The 19,977-nt window shown below is 44.9% G+C and overlaps 1 pseudogene; it reads right to left on the reverse strand.

Annotated features, from left to right (window-relative positions):
* Nucleotides 1–1,039: 1,039 nt before the first annotated feature.
* LOC138661536 (acyl-coenzyme A amino acid N-acyltransferase 1-like) overlaps nt 1,040–19,977 on the reverse strand; it is a 36,015-nt pseudogene continuing 17,077 nt past the window's right edge.

Raw genomic sequence — 19,977 nt, forward strand, 5'->3', positions numbered from 1 at the left:
GGCAATTCAGTATCACAATGGACATGGAGGTCAGAGCACATACAGTGATCTGACAATAACCCAAAATAATAGAACGAGCTCTGAGACGTGGGAACTCTGCAGACCGCAATCCCTGATCCTCTCCAAACACAACTAGAGGCAGCCGTGGATTGCGCCTAACGCTACCTATGCAACTCGGCACAGCCTGAGAAACTAACTAGCCTGAAGATAGAAAAAATAAGCCTACCTTGCCTCAGAGAAATACCCCAAAGGAAAAGGCAGCCCCCCACATATAATGACTGTGAGTAAGATGAAAAGACAAACGTAGGGATTAAATAGATTCAGCAAAGTGAGGCCCGATATTCTAGACAGAAAGAGGATAGGAAAGATAACTTTGCGGTCTACACAAAACCCTAAAGAAAACCACGCAAAGGGGCAAAAAGACCCTCCGTACCGAACTAACGGCACGGAGGTACACCCTTTGCGTCCCAGAGCTTCCAGCAAAACAAATAGACAAGCTGGACAGAAAAAATAGCAACAAATAGCAAAGAAGCACTTAGCACAGGAATGATCCAGAGAAACACAAGTCCAACACTGGAACATTGACAGGAAGCATGAATCAAAGCATTAGGTGGGGTTAAGTAGAGAAGCAGCTAACGACCTCACCAGATCACCTGAGGGAGGAAACTCAGAAGCAGCAGTACCAGTTTCCTCCACAAACGGAAGCTCCCAGAGAGAATCAGCCGAAGTACCACTTGTGACCACAGGAGGGAGCTCTGCCACAGAATTCACAACAGCCACCTTAGTAAAAACCATAAAATAATAGCAGCAAGCGAAAATACCCAATAAGAATGGAATAGTATGGTGGAGTTTAAAATACAAAAAATAAATGAAATGGAATACTCGGGGGAGTAATAAAAATAAAATGAGCAAAAATTGAACACTTTTGTTCTTATAAAAAGTCTAGTAAATTGCAGCTGGACAATGAAAGATGGTGGTAAGCTTTGATTGTAATTTAATTAAAAAAGGATGAAAAAAACAATACAACTTTGAGTTGATTAAAGTAAAATGATAAAGTTTTAATCAATTTCTACAACTTTAGAACAGTCACCCCTGGGCCGTGCAGGTCCGATGGGGCACATGAGATCCCAGTAAACGGTGGCCTCGTTACAGATTTTATATCGGGGTCTAGTACTCACAAACGTTAAAGAGGTCTCTTTATGGACAATATCTTTGATATGAGAGCTTCCACAAGAATTAGCTAATCACTATGGGCTAGGCTCCCGAGACCCCAGCAAACAAGCAGTCACTTCAGTCTTACATGGTGACCAGATAAATCACTGTAATAATTGCATAGAAGAATCCACTAGAGTCAGAGCTGATGTTTGTTGTTACCACGTCTCCATCTCAAGTGCAGGGCCTAAACCAAAATCCAGGTAACGGAGAGTACAACAGTCCTCATTTTCAGTTTTCTGCATCGGATCAAGAATTGTATGCAGGTTCTCCAAAAAATAGAAGCGATCATAATTTATTTTGTCGAGAGCACCTAATATTTCGACGCAGAAACTCTTGAAGCTCCGACCAACTAGTTTCTTGTGCTCTACAATGTGGCAGAAGTTCTCCACCCCAAGTCAAAGGAAGTGGGGAGAATGGAGACTGTGATACTGGACAGAAAGGGGAACCGGGAGGCTCTAGAAGATGTCCTGCTCCTGGATAACACTGCACATACACATCCTTCTTGCCATACTTTTCTGCCCGAGATTTTGCTTCCCTAGCAAAGAACAAACTGTTGTAATTCTGGTCTTTATCTCCTACCATAAAGAGGATGGGGCCTCTGGCTTTCTCCAGTGGAAGTATAGAGTCCTTGTATTCTGGTTTTCTTGGGTCATTCATTGAGTTGGCAAGACAGAGGGATGCAAAGTCTGTGATGAGAAGTCCTTCCACTTTGTAGTTCATTCACAGTGAGATCACCATAAACTAGATTGTTGCCATTCACGGCATTGGTTCCATTGATGCATACTGTAGCAGCGAACTGAGGCAGGTAGGACGCCATAGCTAAAGCTATCTCAGCTCCTTTACATATAGCGACCACTCCAACTCCATCACCGGACACCTAAAAAGTAGAATATATGGTGAAATTCATATATCTATGTATAGGGGTATGGTGTGGGGGATATTAATGTTTGAATTGTCTTAAGGAAGTTCATATGGTGTTAAAATGATCATTCCCTCAAAACAATCTCATCTTTAAAAGTTGCATCTTCCAGTCATATTTTCTCTTTAATTTCTTCAATGCATGGCCATGTAATACATGGACTGAGCTATTAGAGAGAAAGCATCTCTAAACTGAGGTCCTTTTTGGATGATCCCCTTATATTATGTCATGTGCCTTAATATTCTCAATAGGACATCCCCTTTAATACTAGTATGTACAGTACAGACCAAAAGTTTGGACACACCTTCTCATTTAAAGATTTTTCTGTATTTTCATGACTATGAAAATTGTACATTCACATTGAAGGCATCAAAACTATGAATTGACACATGTGGAATTATATACTTAACAAAAAAGTGTGAAACAACTGAAAATATGTCTTATATTCTAGGTTCTTCAAAGTAGCCACCTTTTGCTTTGATGACTGCTTTGCACACTCTTGGTATTCTCTTGATGAGCTTCAAGAGGTAGTCACCGGGAATGGTCTTTCAACAATCTTGAAGGAGTTCCCAGAGATGCTTAGCACTTGTTGGCCCTTTTGCCTTCACTCTGTGGTCCAGCTCACCCCAAACCATCTCGATTGGGTTCAGGTCTGGTGACTGTGGAGGCCAGGTCATCTGGAGTAGCACTCCATCACTCTCCTCCTTGGTCAAATAGCCCTTACACAGCCTGGAGGTGTGTTAGGGGTCATTGTCCTGTTGAAAAATAAATGATGGTCCAACTAAACACAAACCAGATGGAGTAGCATGCCGCTGCAAGATGCTGTGGTAGCCATGCTGATTCAGTTTGCCTTCAATTTTGAATAAATCCCCAACAGTGTCATCAGCAAAGCCCCCCCCACACCATCACACCACCTCCTCCATGCTTCACGGTGGGAACCAGGCATGTAGAGTCCATCCGTTCACCTTTTCTGCATCAAACAAAGACACGGTGGTTGGAACCAAAGATCTCAAATATGGACTCATCAGACCAAAGCACAGATTTCCACTAATCTAATGTCCATTCCTAGTGTTTTTTAGCCCAAACAAGTCTCTTCTGCTTGTTGCCTGTCCTTAGCAGTGGTTTCCTAGCAGCTATTTTACCATGAAGGCCTGCTGCACAAAGTCTCCTCTTAACAGTTGTTGCAGAGATGTGTCTGCTGCTAGAACTCTGTGTGGCATTGACCTGGTCTCTAATCTGAGCTGCTGTTAACCTGCAATTTCTGAGGCTGGTGACTCGGATAAACTTATCCTCAGAAGCAGAGGTGACTCTTGGTCTTCAGCTGTGTATCCACCAGACTTCTGCACAACAAAACTGATGGTCCCAACCCAATTTATAAGGAAAGAAATCCCACTTATTAAACCTGACATGGCACGCCTGTGAAGGGAAAACCATTCCCGGTGACTACCTCTTGAAGCTCATCAAGAGAATGCCAAGAATGTGCAAAACAGTCATCAAAGCAAAAGGTGGCTACTTTGAAGAACCTAGAATATAAGACATATTTTCAGTGGTTTCACACTTTTTTGTTAAGTATATAATTCCACATATGTTAATTCATACTTTTGATGCCTTCAGTGTGAATGTACAATTTTCATAGTCATGAAAATATAGAAAAATCTTTAAATGAGAAGGTGTGTCCAAACTTTTGGTCTGTACTGTAAATGCATTGTCCAGTTTCGAAAACACATTTTCATTTATCCTGTTAGGAAATTGTGAGGGATCGTTTTTCTATTTAAGAACCTCAGCTCTTGAATACAGCTAAAGAGTAAAAAAGTTGACAGTAAGGTGAGAGGACAAACAAGCGCAAAATGGCGTTATCCAGACAACGGCGTTATAGGTGGTGTGACTGTGCTCATCTGGTAATGTGAGAAAACACAACATGCAAGAGGTCTCAGAATATAAATCCAGCTGCTGCTCTGCAAGTTGGAGAATCCAATGTAGAAATCAGATATAGTGGATGCGGGTGTGGTTTCATTTTTAACGCGTTTCAAAAGTATCTGTAACTTGTTCGTCAGGAGAAACCACAGAAAGTTAGACCTGATGAAGAATCTATAGCTACTTTAAAACACGTTAAGAATAAAACCGAAATTATTCTACAATACTCTGGACTCTGGATATCCTTGTTTAATACTGACCAGCTGCACAGCATGCCCACATCTACTATATCTGGGAAGGTATGGTATGTTGACTTATCATACTTGTTGAAATGTCAACTCTTCAACTTATTGACTCATCAGGTCTTCATATACCACTTTAGACTTGTTGATTTGTTATGAGTAAGGAGGATTCTAAACTTACTTTTGGATGATTACATAGAAACTGAGCGGCTTCTTCAAAATATTTTAAATCCACTTCACCGAGGAAAGTAGGTAAATCATCATAAGCAAAATAAGCCAGAGCAAGAGAGGCGAAACCCCGGCTGGCCAGGAGGCTACTGCGAAACTCTAGTAGGCCACCAACACCTCCAAACATGTCAATAACTCCCGGAAAGGGTCCTTCACCTGAAGAGAAGATGGAATGGTAAAATAAATGGATTTCAACCTTATGGATGGAAGGACTGGTAAAAGCAAGTACTGGTGCAGCGCCCCAGAGTCCTGGTTTGTTGCAGTAATGTTGTTCTTCCACCAGGGGGAGTGATGCTACGTCTGAAGGCAATGAAGGAGATCTGCTGTCCAGGTATCACAGCCACACACACACTTCAGACGCCAGTCCACCAGGGGGAGCTAAGGGTTCTATCTATTAGGCCACTCCTCACATAGGGTAAAACTGGAGGGTTGGTTAGGAAGTCAGTCAAATGGAGGAGAGGAGAGTTCCTGGCTGGGGACCGACGAGAAAAGGTCTCCCGGTCGAGCTGGCTGGGGTGATCCCTGGTCAGATCCAGACTGAAGTCTGAGGAAGAGAGATAGAAGGACACGGAGCTGCGCCTGCAACCCATGCGGCAGCATCCTAAGAAAGGACCCGAAAGGAATTGTGCTGTAGTGAGTGAGAAAAGAAGTCATAGCAACAGGAGTGAAAGATCAGTGGGAGACCAGCTAGAAGCAGGCTGCCTCCATCTGAAGCGCAGATCCGGTGGCCAGAATACTGAGGAAGTAAAGAGCTCTATGCCTTTACTTCAGAGACTGGCAGGGCAGTTAATTCCAAGTTGGCTGTCCGACTTAAACACCTAAGCAGACACGGTGGCAATTGTGGAGGAGGGGCGTCTCTAGGGTTCCTATAAAATAGACTCAGGCCATCACCGTCATACGGGTTTGTCCGATCCATCTGGGGGACAGAGAGAGAAGTAAAAACAGTGAGGACCTTATGGTAGCTTATGCAAGTAGGGACTTACTACGTTACTGTGCGCTAGGGGAAGGCTATTGAATTAATCCTGGACAAGGGGACTCTGGATTTGCCTTCAGACCAGCCGGACTCTGCCTACTCTGTGGTCCCTACTCTGGACTGTGGATGCTGAAGCCTTCAGTAAAGGTAAAGAGACTGCACCCATTGTGTCCTCGTTATTCGCCGCGCCTTACATCATCCACCATCATCATCTACACTTCTGGGAAGCCCTGGGGAAATACTTCACCTGTGGGAAGGTACACCATCTAGCTGCCATAACATCACCCCAGCGGACCCCTAAGCAGCGTCGGTCACCCTGACTGAATGCCACAGGTGGCGTCACGAACACTACTATTATCTACGAACTCTGCCTTTTTTTGGGCGCCCCTCATAGGGCCACGGTCCGGGTCGGGCCACCGTGACATCCTCGCTGAGGGAACTGAAGGACCCGGTGCAGAGTACCCCATTGCCCTTACGTGGGGGCGATCCACTGGCAAAACCTTTATAGGTAACTGGTCATCAAGTTTTTATACCCCAAGTAATGCCATCTATGAAAAGGCACTGTAATGCAGATTACATCCATTCATTTTAGAAATCTGGGTTTATGTTACAGACAAATTTATTGTTGAATTTTTATGCAAATAAGCTGCAAGTTCTCAGGGTGGTGCATGCGCAGTAAGGTCCGAATGAAGAAACTGCAGATCACTTCAGACAGTGACAGCCATCTAACACTAGGGCAATTAGCTCAGGAATGAAGAAGATAATCACTGGCGTTATCTGCAAACTGATCAAACACTGTGTAGTGCATCGGCAGCACACTATACAGTGAGGCAGTGACCCAGTGAAGTTCAAAGCAAAACGTCTCTTTAATGTTCAGCTCAAAACACATCACACAATATCTTCTGGATCACAGCCGGAAACAAGACAGTCCTTCTCCGATTCACAGCCAGACACATATCTTCTGTATTACAGTCACTAAACACGCCAGTCCACCTCTGACTGGTTGCCATGGGTGACTGCATAGCCATGTTAGTGTTCTACTCTCAGCATTACAGAGTACCACATATCCTCTGGTTCACAGCCAGGAACTATATCCTCCAGTTTACTGTCACTAAACATGCCAGTCCACCTCTTGAGACCAGTTGTTGTGGGTGACTGCACCACTATGTTCGCTGTGGGTGCCAGGTGTCTCACCTGCCCTAGCTGTTTGGCTCCACTGGCCAGTGCTGCCTCACACAGGTAAAGCTCTGCAGAGCCTCCTGCTCTGTACTCCTCCAAACACCAGACTGACACCAACTCTGACCCTGACACACCCAAACCTTATACTACGGGGTTCTTAACTAGCAACCAGTGGCCTTCCGCCACATGGGAAATCTGGCCCGGCATGAAACGGACTGCATCACTACTGTCCTGTAGTCCATTTCAAAGCACAGAAGCCCAGAGAAGGTTTTCCCTAAATCTGCCTCACAGCCAACAGTCTTCTTCATCAGGACCTCACTGTACATGCCCTGAGGATTGACACAGTTGCACTAGTGTTATGACCTGGTGGTTAGGAGCACCCGGAATGACCTGATAGTTAAACCTCATACAGGACGAGCTCTGGGATGTGGGAGCTCTGCTGACCGCAAGCCCTAATCCTATCACACACACTAGAAATAGCCGTGGAGCGCTCCTGACCAGACCTAGGCGCCTCGTCACAGCCTAAGAACTATCTAGCCCTAGAGATAGAAAATTAAGCCTACCTTGCCTCAGAGAAATTCCCCAAAGGTAAAGGAAGCCCCCCACATATATTGACTGTGAGTAAAGATGAAAGTCACAAACGCAGAAATGAAAAAGGTTTCAGCAAAGGGAGGCCAGACTTACTAAATAGACAGAGGATAGGAAAGGTAACTTTGCGATCAGCACAAAAACCTACAAAAGACCACGCAGAATGTGCAAAAAGGACCTCCGCACCGACTCACGGTGCGGAGGGGCCACTCTGCATCCCAGAGCTTCCAGCTAGCAAGACAAAATCATGATAACCAGCTGGACAAGAAAACAGTGAACAAATAATGACTATCAGGAACTTAGCTTCTGCAGGAGAAAGCAGGTCACCAGAGAGATCCAGGAGCGAACTGAACCAATGCAAAAACATTGACAGCTGGCATGGAGTAACGATCTGAGTGGCGTTAAATAGAGCAGCCAACCAAAGGATAAACCACATCACCTGTGTAAGGAACCTCAGAAGAAGCAGCTTCACTCATAGCCACCAGAGGGAGCCCATAGACAGAACTCGCCGAAGTACCATTCACGACCACAGGAGGGAATTCGACAACAGAATTCACAACAGTACCCCCCCCCCTTGAGGAGGGGTCACCGAACCCTCACCAGAGCCCCCAGGCCGATCAGGATGAGCCAAATGAAAGGCACGAACAAGATCGGCAGCATGAACATCAGAGGCAAAAACCCAGGAATTATCTTCCTGACCATAACCCTTCCACTTGACCAGGTACTGGAGTTTCCGTCTCGAAACACGAGAATCCAAAATCTTCTCCACCACATACTCCACGTATCTCCGCAACAACGACCTATGGAACACATGGATGGCAAAGGAAGCTGGAAGGTCCAAACGAAATGACACGAAATGACACAGGATTAAGAACTTCAGAAATCTTATATGGCACAATGAAACGAGGCTTAAACTTAGGAGAGGAAACCTTCATAGGAACGTGACGAGATGACAACCAAACCAAATCCCCAACACGAAGTCGGGGACCAACACAACGCCGGCGGTTAGCGAAACGTTGAGCCTTCTCCTGGGACAATGTCAAATTGTCCACCACATGAGTCCAAATCTGCTGCAACCTGTCCACCACTGCATCCACACCAGGACAGTCCGAAGGCTCAACCTGCCCTGAAGAAAAACGAGGATGGAAACCAGAATTACAGAAAAAAGGAGAAACTAAAGTAGCCGAGCTGGCCCGATTATTAAGGGCGAACTCGGCCAAAGGCAAGAAGGACACCCAATCATCCTGATCAGCAGAAACAAAGCATCTCAGATATGTTTCCAAAGTCTGATTAGTTCGTTCGGTTTGGCCATTAGTCTGAGGATGGAAAGCCGAAGAAAAAGACAAATCAATGCCCATCTTAGCACAAAAGGACCGCCAAAACCTCGAAACAAACTGGGAACCTCTGTCCGAGACGATGTTCTCTGGAATGCCATGCAAACGAACCACATGCTGGAAAAACAATGGCACCAAATCAGAGGAGGAAGGCAATTTAGATAAGGGTACCAAATGGACCATCTCAGAGAAGCGATCACAAACCACCCAAATGACCGACATCTTTTAAGAAACAGGGAGATCAGAAATAAAATCCATGGAAATATGCGTCCAGGGCCTCTTCGGGATCGGCAAGGGCAAAAGCAACCCACTGGCACGAGAACAGCAGGGCTTAGCCCGAGCACAAGTCCCACAGGACTGCACAAAAGAACGCACATCCCGTGACAAAGAAGGCCACCAAAAGGATCTAGCCACCAAATCTCTGGTACCAAAAATTCCAGGATGACCAGCCAACACTGAACAATGAATCTCAGAGATAACTCTACTAGTCCATCTATCAGGGACAAACAGTTTCTCCGTAGGACAACGGTCAGGTCTATCAGCCTGAAACTTTTGCAGCACACGCCGCAAATCAGGGGAAATGGCAGACAAAATTACCCCTTCATTAAGAATACCCGCCGGCTCCGGAACACCCGGAGAGTCAGGCACAAAACTCCTTGACAGGGCGTCAGCCTTCACATTCTTAGATCCCGGAAGGTATGAAACCACAAAATCAAAACGGGAGAAAAAGAGCGACCATCGAGCCTGTCTAAGATTCAACCGTTTGGCAGACTCGAGATAAGTTAAATTCTTGTGATCCGTCAAGACCACCACGCGATGTTTAGCCCCTTCAAGCCAATGTCACCACTCCTCGAATGCCCACTTCATGGCCAACAACTCCCAATTGCCCACATCATAATTGCGCTCAGCAGGCGAGAATTTTCTAGAAAAGAAGGCACAGGGTTTCATCACCGAGCCATCAGAACTTCTTTGTGACAAAACAGCCCCTGCTCCAATTTCAGAAGCATCAACCTCAACCTGAAACGGGAGCGAAACATCTGGCTGGCACAACACAGGGGCAGAAGCAAAACGACGCTTCAACTCCTGAAAAGCCTCTACAGCCGCAGAGGACCAATTGACCACATCAGCACCTTTCTTGGTCAAATCAGTCAACGGTTTAGCAATACTGGAAAAATTAGCGATGAAGCGACGATAAAAATTAGCAAAGCCCAGGAACTTCTGCAAGCTCTTCACAGATGTCCGCTGAGTCCAATCGTAAATGGCCTGAACTTTAACAGGGTCCATCTCGATAGTAGAAGGGGAAAAAATGAAACCCAAAAATGAAACCTTCTGAACTCTAAAGAGACACTTTGACCCCTTCACAAACAAGGAATTCGCACAAAGGACCTGGAACACCATTCTGACCTGCTTCACATGAGACTCCCAATCATCCGAAAAGACCAAAATGTCATCCAAATATACAATCATGAATCTATCCAGGTACTCTCGGAAGATGTCATGCATAAAGGACTGAAACACAGATGGAGCATTAAAAGCCCGAATGGCATAACTAGGTACTCAAAATGGCCCTCGGGCGTATTAAATGCCGTTTTCCATTCATCACCCTGTTTAATTCGCACAAGATTATATGCACCACGAAGATCTATCTTGGTGAACCAACTAGCCCCCTTAATCCGAGCAAATAAATCGGACAGCAGCGGCAAAGGATACTGAAATTTGACTGTGATCTTATTAAGAAGGCGGTAATCAATACAAGGTCTCAAAGAACCATCCTTCTTGGCCACAAAAAAGAACCCTGCTCCCAATGGTGACGACGACGGACGAATTATTATTATTATTATTATTTATTGTTATAGCGCCATTTGTTCCATGGCGCTTTACATGTGAGGAGGGGTATACATAATGAAAACAAGTACAATAATCTTAAACAATACAAGTCATAACTGGTACAGGAGGAATGAGGACCCTGCCCGCGAAGGCTCACAATCTACAAGTATATGACCCTTCTCCAAGGATTCCTTTATATAGCTCCGCATAGCGCCGTGCTCTGGCACAGATAAATTAAACAGACAGCCCTTAGGAAACTTACTACCAGGAATCAAATTAATAGCACAGTCGCAATCCCTATGAGGAGGTAGGGCACCAGATTTGGGCTCTTCAAATACATCCCGGTAATCTGATAAAAACTCAGGGACTTCAGAAGGAGTGGAAGGCGAAATTGACAGCAATGGAACATCACCATGTACCCCCTGACAACCCCAGCTGGACACAGACATAGATTTCCAATCCAACACTGGATTATGGACCTGTAGCCATGGCAACCCCAAAACGACCACATCATGCAGATTATGCAACACCAAAAAGCGAATATCCTCCTGATGTGCAGGAGCCATGCACATGGTCAATTGAGTCCAGTATTGAGGCTTATTCTTGGCCAAAAGCGTAGCATCAATTCCTCTCAATGGAATAGGATACTACAAGGGCTCCAAGAAAAAACCACAGTGCCTGGCAAACTCCAAGTCCATCACATTCAGGGCAGCGCCTGAATCCACAAATGCAATTACAGAATAGGACGACAGAGAGCAAATCAGAGTAACGGACAAAAGAAATTTAGACTGTACCGTACCAATGGTGGCAGACCTAGCGAACCGCTTAGTGCGCTTAGGACAATCGGAGATAGCTTGAGTGGATTCACCACAGTAAAAACAGAGCCCATTCCGACGTCTGTGTTCTTGCCGTTCAGCTCTGGTCAAAGTCCTATCACACTGCATAGGCTCAGGCCTATGCTCAGAGAATACCGCCAAATGGTGCACAGCTTTGCGCTCACGCAAGCGCCGATCGATCTGAATGGCCAAAGACATAGACTCATTCAGACCAGCAGGCGTGGGAAATCCCACCATGACATCTTTAAGGGCTTCAGAAAGACCCTTTCTGAAAATTGCCGCCAGGGCACATTCATTCCACTGAGTTAGCACAGACCACTTTCTAAACTTCTGACAGTACACCTCCGCTTCATCCTGACCCTGACACAAAGCCAGCAAGATTTTCTCTGCCTGATCCACTGAATTAGGTTCATCATAAAGCAATCCAATCGCCAGAAAAAACGCATCAACATCACGCAATGCAGGATCTCCTGGCGCAAGGGAAAATGCCCAGTCTTGAGGGTCACCACGCAACAAAGAAATAATGATTTTTACCTGTTGAACGGGGTCACCAGAGGAGCGGGGTTTCAAAGCTAGAAACAGTTTACAATTATTTTTGAAATTCAAGAACCTAGATCTATCCCCAGAAAATAAGTCAGGAATAGGAATTCTAGGCTCTAACATAGGATTCTGAACCACAAAATCTTGAATGTTTTGTACCCTTGCAGTGAATTGATCCACACAAGAGGACAGACCTTGAATGTCCATATCTACACCTGTGTCCTGAACCACCCAAAGGTCTAGGGGAAAAGAAAGACAAAACACAGTGCAAAGAAAAAAAAATGGTCTCAGAAGTTCTCTTATCCCTCTATTGAGATGCATTAATACTTTGGGCCAGCTGTACTGTTATGACCTGGTGGTTAGGAGCACCCGGAATGACCTGATAGTTAAACCTCATAGAGGACGAGCTCTGGGATGTGGGAGCTCTGCTGACCGCAAGCCCTAATCCTATCGCACACACTAGAAATAGCCGTGGAGCGCTCCTGACCAGACCTAGGCGCCTCGTCACAGCCTAAGAACTATCTAGCCCTAGAGATAGAAAATTAAGCCTACCTTGCCTCAGAGAAATTCCCCAAAGGTAAAGGAAGCCCCCCACATATATTGACTGTGAGTAAAGATGAAAGTCACAAACGCAGAAATGAAACAGGTTTCAGCAAAGGGAGGCCAGACTTACTAAATAGACAGAGGATAGGAAAGGTAACTTTGCGATCAGCACAAAAACCTACAAAAGACCACGCAGAGTGTGCAAAAAGGACCTCCGCACCGACTCACGGTGCGGAGGGGCCACTCTGCATCCCAGAGCTTCCAGCTAGCAAGACAAAATCATGATAACCAGCTGGACAAGAAAACAGTGAACAAATAATGACTATCAGGAACTTAGCTTCTGCAGGAGAAAGCAGGTCACCAGAGAGATCCAGGAGCGAACTCAACCAATGCAAAAACATTGACAGCTGGCATGGAGTAACGATCTGAGAGGAGTTAAATAGAGCAGCCAACCAAAGGATAAACCACGTCACCTGTGTAAGGAACCTCAGAAGCAGCAGCTTCACTCATAGCCACCAGAGGGAGCCCATAGACAGAACTCGCCGAAGTACCATTCACGACCACAGGAGGGAGTTCGACAACAGAATTTACAACACACTAGATCTCGAGCGTGTGAGGATGCTTACTGAAAGAAGGGTGACTAGTCAATCACTACTAAGGCAGGAAATAGGGAAGAGGCAGCAGAACTGTAATTGCAGTGTCTGCCCCTAATGTGTTTGCAAGTCATATGCATAAAAATTCAACAATAAATTTCTCTAAAAAACAAACCCAGATTTTTTTTATTGATTTATTTATTTATTTATTTTTTAAAAGGTACAGATGTAGTCAGCTTTAGATGGCATTCGATTTAACATGACAGGTTCTCTTTAGATAGGGTTCCACTTTTTTTTTTACCAACACATTCACATTGAAAAATAGTCTCGCCACCATGCACGTTTTACATCATTTTCTAGGGAGGACATTGAAAAATGTAGAGCCTAAAGCTTGAAATTCCAATTCAACACAAGGATCCCTGTTATGATCTGGTGGCCTAGGAGCAGCATGAGACGGACTCTGGAGAAGGTGGTCCCTGTACTGACCGCAAACCCTGAACCTAGCAGCACAACTAGAAGTAGCCGTGGGGGGTACCTAACACTCCCTAGACCCCTCGGCACAGCCTAAGATCTAACTACCCCTAAAGACAGAAACAGGAAACCTATCTTGCCTCAGAGAAAATCCCCAAAGGATAGATAGCCCCCCACAAATATTGACTGTGAGAGGAGAGGGAAATAACATACGCAGATATGAAATCAGATTTTAGCATAGGAGGCCATACTAGCTAAAAAGAAAGAATAGAACAGAGTACTATGCGGTCAGTATAAAACACTAGAAAATATCCACCGCAGAAAATACGGATCACCACATCAGACTAAAGACATGGGGGGTATATCTGCATCTCCAGAGAAAAAGCTAGGCTGCAAAAAATCCTTCACAGACTAAGCTGGACAAGACAAAAACATGAAAATGCACAGAACTTTAAGGTCCACAGCAGGTGGACAGCAAAAGCAAAGCCAGGACTTATCTTTGTAGAAAAGCACAGCAAACTGGAGAGACCAGCAGGAAGTGAATCCTTCAAGAACAATGGAAAACTGGCACTGACTAAAGGATCCTGCAAAGCTATATACCCCAGTCAGTCCTGCAATTAGTAGATACACATGTCCACTCCTGCAATCCAGGCACAACTGCATTACCCTCTACAACCACCGGAGGGAGCCCAAAAGCTGAATTCACAACAGATCCCATTTTGTGAGCTTGTAGGAGAGCAGGAGGTTAAGAAGCAGCAGTTTTAGTAACTTCTGTAGTGGACTCTCCATTTAGAGGACAATTTTGGAATTGGTCGCCTTCAAATTTTATCTGAGGAGCAGCGGTTTGGCCTGTACTGTGAAGGTTTAGGGGACTCCTACTGACCAGATGTTGGGTTCTTACATGGCGGACTAGTTCCATACCAATGAATGGTTGGCTTCATACTTTGAGATTAATTTTTATTGCAGTCCTCAGAGAAAAGGGGCATTGTTGTGCCCAATAAATCAGTGGGAGCTGCTGGTGATCGCTACCTCTTCCTCCCTTGATGGAGAAGGGAAGCACATGCTGCCACTCCCCTGCTTTCTAGAGACACCAACTGCTGAGATTATTCAGTAACCAGTATGGACACCATGCTATCTGACATAGAAGAGTTGGGCAATAGGGTATGAGGAGATTGGGCAGACATGCACTTGACTTATATGCGCAGTTGTAGACTTGTAGGTTTGTAGGGAGATAAGAACGCTTTTACAAGGGAGAGGCTCATGAAGATTAAGCCATCAAGGAGTTAGTTTATAAGAGTGAGAGAGTGCCATGACAAGTGAGAGACCTGTGGAAATTTAGTCATAAGGGAGAATAAGTCGGAGAAGGGTATTTAAAGTGTCTGGAAATTTCGAGCTTATAAAGTCCTGTGATCACAGCAGCATCAGCACTGATCTAAATGAGTTTCAACATGTTCTAAAGTGATTGCATATTGCCAGCACTTTCTGACCGTTGAGGTCCAGCCTTTGTGAACTCCAGTAATGCTGAGAACTGGTGTAGCAATGCCGAGAACTGGTGTAGCAATGCCTTCCTTTTATATGTTTTATCTGAACAGAACCTCCAGCTGACTGGCAAGGAACGCAAGTCCTGCATCCACTTAAAAGCAGTGTGAAAAACAAAACAAAAAAAACACCAGTAAAAGAGATAAGAGCACGATATTACCACTGCTCGCATGGTGGTCCCAGAGGTCCTAGTGATGCCATCACTTTAGAAAACGGAAAATTCTCACAATAAACTGGGATAAGTCTTGTATGTTGTTGATTGAGGGGGACAGTATGGGCAGTGGAGAGAGGGCGATAACCACGAAATTAAAGATTGTTCAAAAATTCAAATATTTGGGTATTCAGATTGCTCTTCCTCTAACTACCTTTGAGGAACTGAATTTAAGTCCGTTAATGCAGAAAATTCGTACCAAGATTGCGGCATGGAACAAATTACATTTATCGGTGGTTGGTACAGTGAACCTCTTAAAGATGATTGTAATGCCACAGTTGTTGTACGTGCTACATAAAGGTACCGTCACACTAGACGATATCGCTAGCGATCCGTGACGTTGCAGCGTCCTCGCTAGCGATATCGTCCAGTGTGACAGGCAGCAGCGATCAGGCCCCTGCTGTGATGTCGCTGGTCGGGGAAGAAAGGCCAGAACTTTGTTTCGTCGCTGGCTCTCCCGCTGACATCGCTGAATCGGCGTGTGTGACACCGATTCAGCGATGTCTTCACTGGTAACCAGGGTAAACATCGGGTTACTAAGCGCAGGGCCGCGCTTAGTAACCCGATGTTTACCCTGGTTACCATCGTTAAAGTAAAAAAACAAACACTACATACTTACCTACCGCTGTCTGTCCCCGGCGCTCTGCTTCTCTGCTCTGGCTGTGAGCGCCGGGCAGCCGGAAAGCAGAGCGGTGATGTCACAGCCAGAGCAGAGAAGCACAGCGCCGGGGACAGACAGCGGTAGGTAAGTATGTAGTGGTTGTTTTTTTACTTTAACGATGGTAACCAGGGTAAACATCGGGTTACTAAGCGCGGCCCTGCGCTTAGTAACCCGATGTTTACCCTGGTTACCGGCATCGTTGGTCGCTGGAGAGCTGTCTGTGTGACAGCTCTCCAGCGACCAAACAGTGACGCTGCAGCGATCCGGATCGTTGTCGGTATCGCTGCAGCGTTACTTAGTGTGACGGTACCTTAACTCTCCCATTTGGATTACACAGTGCAGATTCCGTAAGATTAGGTCTTTGTTTGGGGAATTAATATGGGGAGGAAAGAGTCCTAGGTTTAAACAGGAGATACTTCAGAGGGCCAAAACAGAGGGGGGTCTTGCACTTCCTAATACATGGCTATACTTCTTAGCAGCACAGTGTCAACATCTCAGAGGATGGGGGGAGGAGGCAGGGAGTGTGCAAATACCTAATAGCTTGAGGTTCTTACTACAGGCAGACGTTTTGAGTGACAGTTTGGAGGGAGGACAATTCAAAAAAATGGGTTCACATGGGTGCACTATCAGATTAATTCACAGAGTATGGGAAAAAGTCAAACTCATTAGGGAAGTGAGTGGGTTCACCAGATTCTCGTCTATTTGGGACAACATTTATCTACCGGAATTTAGGCAGAGGGAGGGTTTTCACTTTTGGTCTGCAGCAGGTATTAAACGGCTGGGGCGGCTGATAAGTCAGAGCAGACTTAAAACATTTGAGGAGTTGCAGGAAGAATTTCAGTTGCCACGGCCTGAATTGTTCCAGTATAATCGTATCTCTCATGCTTATCAGGCACAGAATAAAAGGGGAGCCATAGTGGTACAGATTGATCTCATGCTCGACTATATCCTCAAGAATAGCTGCACGAAGGGGGCGATTTCAGAAATATATGGGTTTCTACTTTTTTCTTTCCTGGAAAAATATCCCATCCGAGCCAAATGGAAATGGGAAGCTGAATTGGGAATAATTGACAATGATAGATGGGAGTCGGTCCTAGAATATGTGCCCAAGATATCAATGAGTGAACCAGGCAGGCTATCACAGTTATTCGTAATCCATAGGGCCTATAGAACCCCTGACAGGTTGTTCACGGCTGGGCTTAGGCAGAACTCGGAATGCCCTCGGTGCTCACAATCCCAGGCGGGGATATTGCATATGATGTGGCAGTGCCCTAGACTGTCCTCCTTCTGGATAGTTGTTTTAAATCGTATTGAACTGGTGTATGGATGTTCTATCCCTAGGGTTCCACTGACTTGCATATTGGGATATGTGGAGGAAATTGTTACGGACAACATGTTTAAAATAGCTATTGCACGATTGTTATTCATTGCTAGGAAATTGATCGCCAAATTTTGGATTAGAGAGGAACCTCCAACAAGAAGAGACTTTCTTAAGCAAACGGAGCATATACTTACTTTGGAGAAAAGTATCTACACCAAAAGGAATAAGCTGGACATGTTCCACAAGCTGTAGCAACCGTGGATGGACTTGAATTAGGATGATAAATGAGAACATAGGGAGCCTTGTATTCAATGGAAATATAACGGATGTTTATTCAAATGTTTGTATGATGATGGGAAGTGGGGTGGCTCTGGCTGAGGTCTCTGGGGTTGGGCGGGGTGGGGTGGCTCTGGGTCAGGGGGAAAAAGTTATCTGTAAATGTTTAATGAAACATTGTCATGAGAAATATTCTGATTGTTTATTCTTTGCGGATAATAAAAATCTATCTGATAAAAAAAAGAAAATGGAAAATTAAACATTGGTATGCAACCTGTGCCATTATACTCGGCACATTAAGTGCCCTTGCTAATATAGACACCACATATTATCTATCACCCATGGCTTACAACCACCACTAATCCAAATTACTTTATATCAGTACATGGTTATTATTACAACTGTATGGCAGTTATAATTAGGCACTAACTGGTATGGGTATTTGCACATTGTTACCTACCAGGTGGAAGAAAAAGTGCTCCTCGTACCCGTCCTTCTCATTGATATTCTCTGCACTCCGGGAGCTTTGTACCATCTTTCAATGACCTTAGTGGCAGCAGGTAAATCTTCAGGAAGTGGAATGAGTATCATTGAGGGATATAACTCCAGATGAACCAAGAAAGGACTTCCCACTACATCACGTTTCATCAGCCTTAGAAATGGGATTATTGGTTTCAGAGACCAAAATAGGCCCATAGGACACACTCCATTGAAGTCTCCACCAGTGGCCGGAGATTTCTCCAGGTCCACCTTCCCTTCCAAATTTGTCCTATAGAAAGCTCTGGAGTGAAATATTTGCCCTTTTTCATCCTTCAGCCATGCTTTTAGAGTGATCACCTGGTCGGGGGGAAGGCCCCAAGCTTGAATCTTCACTGGTTCATCCACCAAGGAGATCTCAGGAGATACTGTGAGACCAACCATATCTGAAGATCAAGGAGTCTTAAATGGGAAACAAGGTCCAAAAAGACAATTAATATTAAGTAAATAAAGGCATCAAGACAGGAATTTATTGCTATAGGCTCTCTACATACATGTGCTTATCACAAAATTAGAATACCATCAAAAAGTTAATTTGTTTCAGTTCTTTAATACAAAAAGTGAAACTCCTATATTATAGAGAGTCATTACACACAGAGTGATCTATTTCAAGTGTTTATTTCTGTTAATGTTGATGATTATGGCTTACAGCCAATGAAAACCCAAATCATTATCTCAGTAAATTAGAATTATTAACAAAAAACACCTGCAAAGGCTTCCTAGTAAAAAAGAAGGTCCCTTAATCTGTTTCAGCAGACAAGGAGGGTAAGCCACAAAAGGTCATTGCTAGTGATCAGTGAATATACTCGTTACTCGAGATTTCCCAAGCATGCTCGGGTGACCGATTTTTTTTTTAGTGCTCGGAGATTTAGTTTTCCTCACCTCAGCTGAATGATTTACAGCTATTAGCCAGCTTGATTACATGTGGGGATTCCCTAGCAACCAGGCAACCCCCACATGTACTTAGGCTGGCTAACAGATGTAAATCATTCAGCTGCGGTGATGAAAACTAAATCTCTGAGCACTAAAAAATGCTCAGAGGACCCCCGAGCATGTTCGGGAAATCTCAAGTAACGAGTATATTCGCTCATCTCTAGTCATTGCTAAAAAAGCTGGCTGTTCAGAGTCCTGTATCCAAGCATATTAATGGGAAGTTGAGTGGAAGGGAAAAGTGTGGTAGAAAAAGGTGCACAAGCAACCGGGATAACGGCAACCTTGAAAGGATTGTTAAGAAAAGACCATTCAAAAATGTGGGAGATAGATTCACAAGGAGTGGACTGCTGCTGGAGTCATTGCTTCACGAGCCGCCACACACAGACGTATCCAGGACATGGGCTACAAGTGTCACATTCCTTGTGTGAAGCCACTCATGACCAATAGGCAACTCTAGAAGCGTCTTACCTGGGCCAAGGAGAAAAAGAACTGGACTGTTGCTCAGTGGTCCAAGGTGTTTTGAGATTAAAGTAAATTTTGCATTTCATTTAGAAATCAAGGTCCGAGAGTCTGGAGAAAGAATGGAGAGACCACAATCCAAGCTGCTGGAGGTCTAGGTGTGAAGTTTCCTAAATCAGTGATTGTTTTGGGAGCCATGTCATCTGCTGGTGTAGGTTCAGTGTGTTTTATCAAGACCAAAGTCAGCGCAGCCGTCTACCAGGAAATCTTAGAGCACTTCATGCTTCCCTCTGCCGACAAGCTTTTTGGAGAAGGAAATTTAATTCTCCAGCAGGACTTGGCCCCTGTCCACACTGCCAAAAGTACCAATACCTAGTTTGCAAACAACACTTTCACTGTGCTTGTGTCACGCCGATAACGGCGATAAGGGCAGGACGGCGAACTGGGACCCGCACCTGTCCCTGCCACTATAATGGGGCCCTGGCTTTCCCTTATCTCAGGGGTACCTATGATGGTTAGGAGGCCTGAGCCGCCAGCGTATCCCTGTCTCCTGTGCAGGCCCTATCAGTGGCCCCTTCTCCCCCCCAGGGAGGTGGACTGCACCAGTGTATAAATACAACAATAAACAGGGTATACAG

Source organism: Ranitomeya imitator, chromosome 1, assembly GCF_032444005.1.
Source record: "Ranitomeya imitator isolate aRanImi1 chromosome 1, aRanImi1.pri, whole genome shotgun sequence".
Lineage (NCBI taxonomy): Eukaryota > Metazoa > Chordata > Amphibia > Anura > Dendrobatidae > Ranitomeya > Ranitomeya imitator.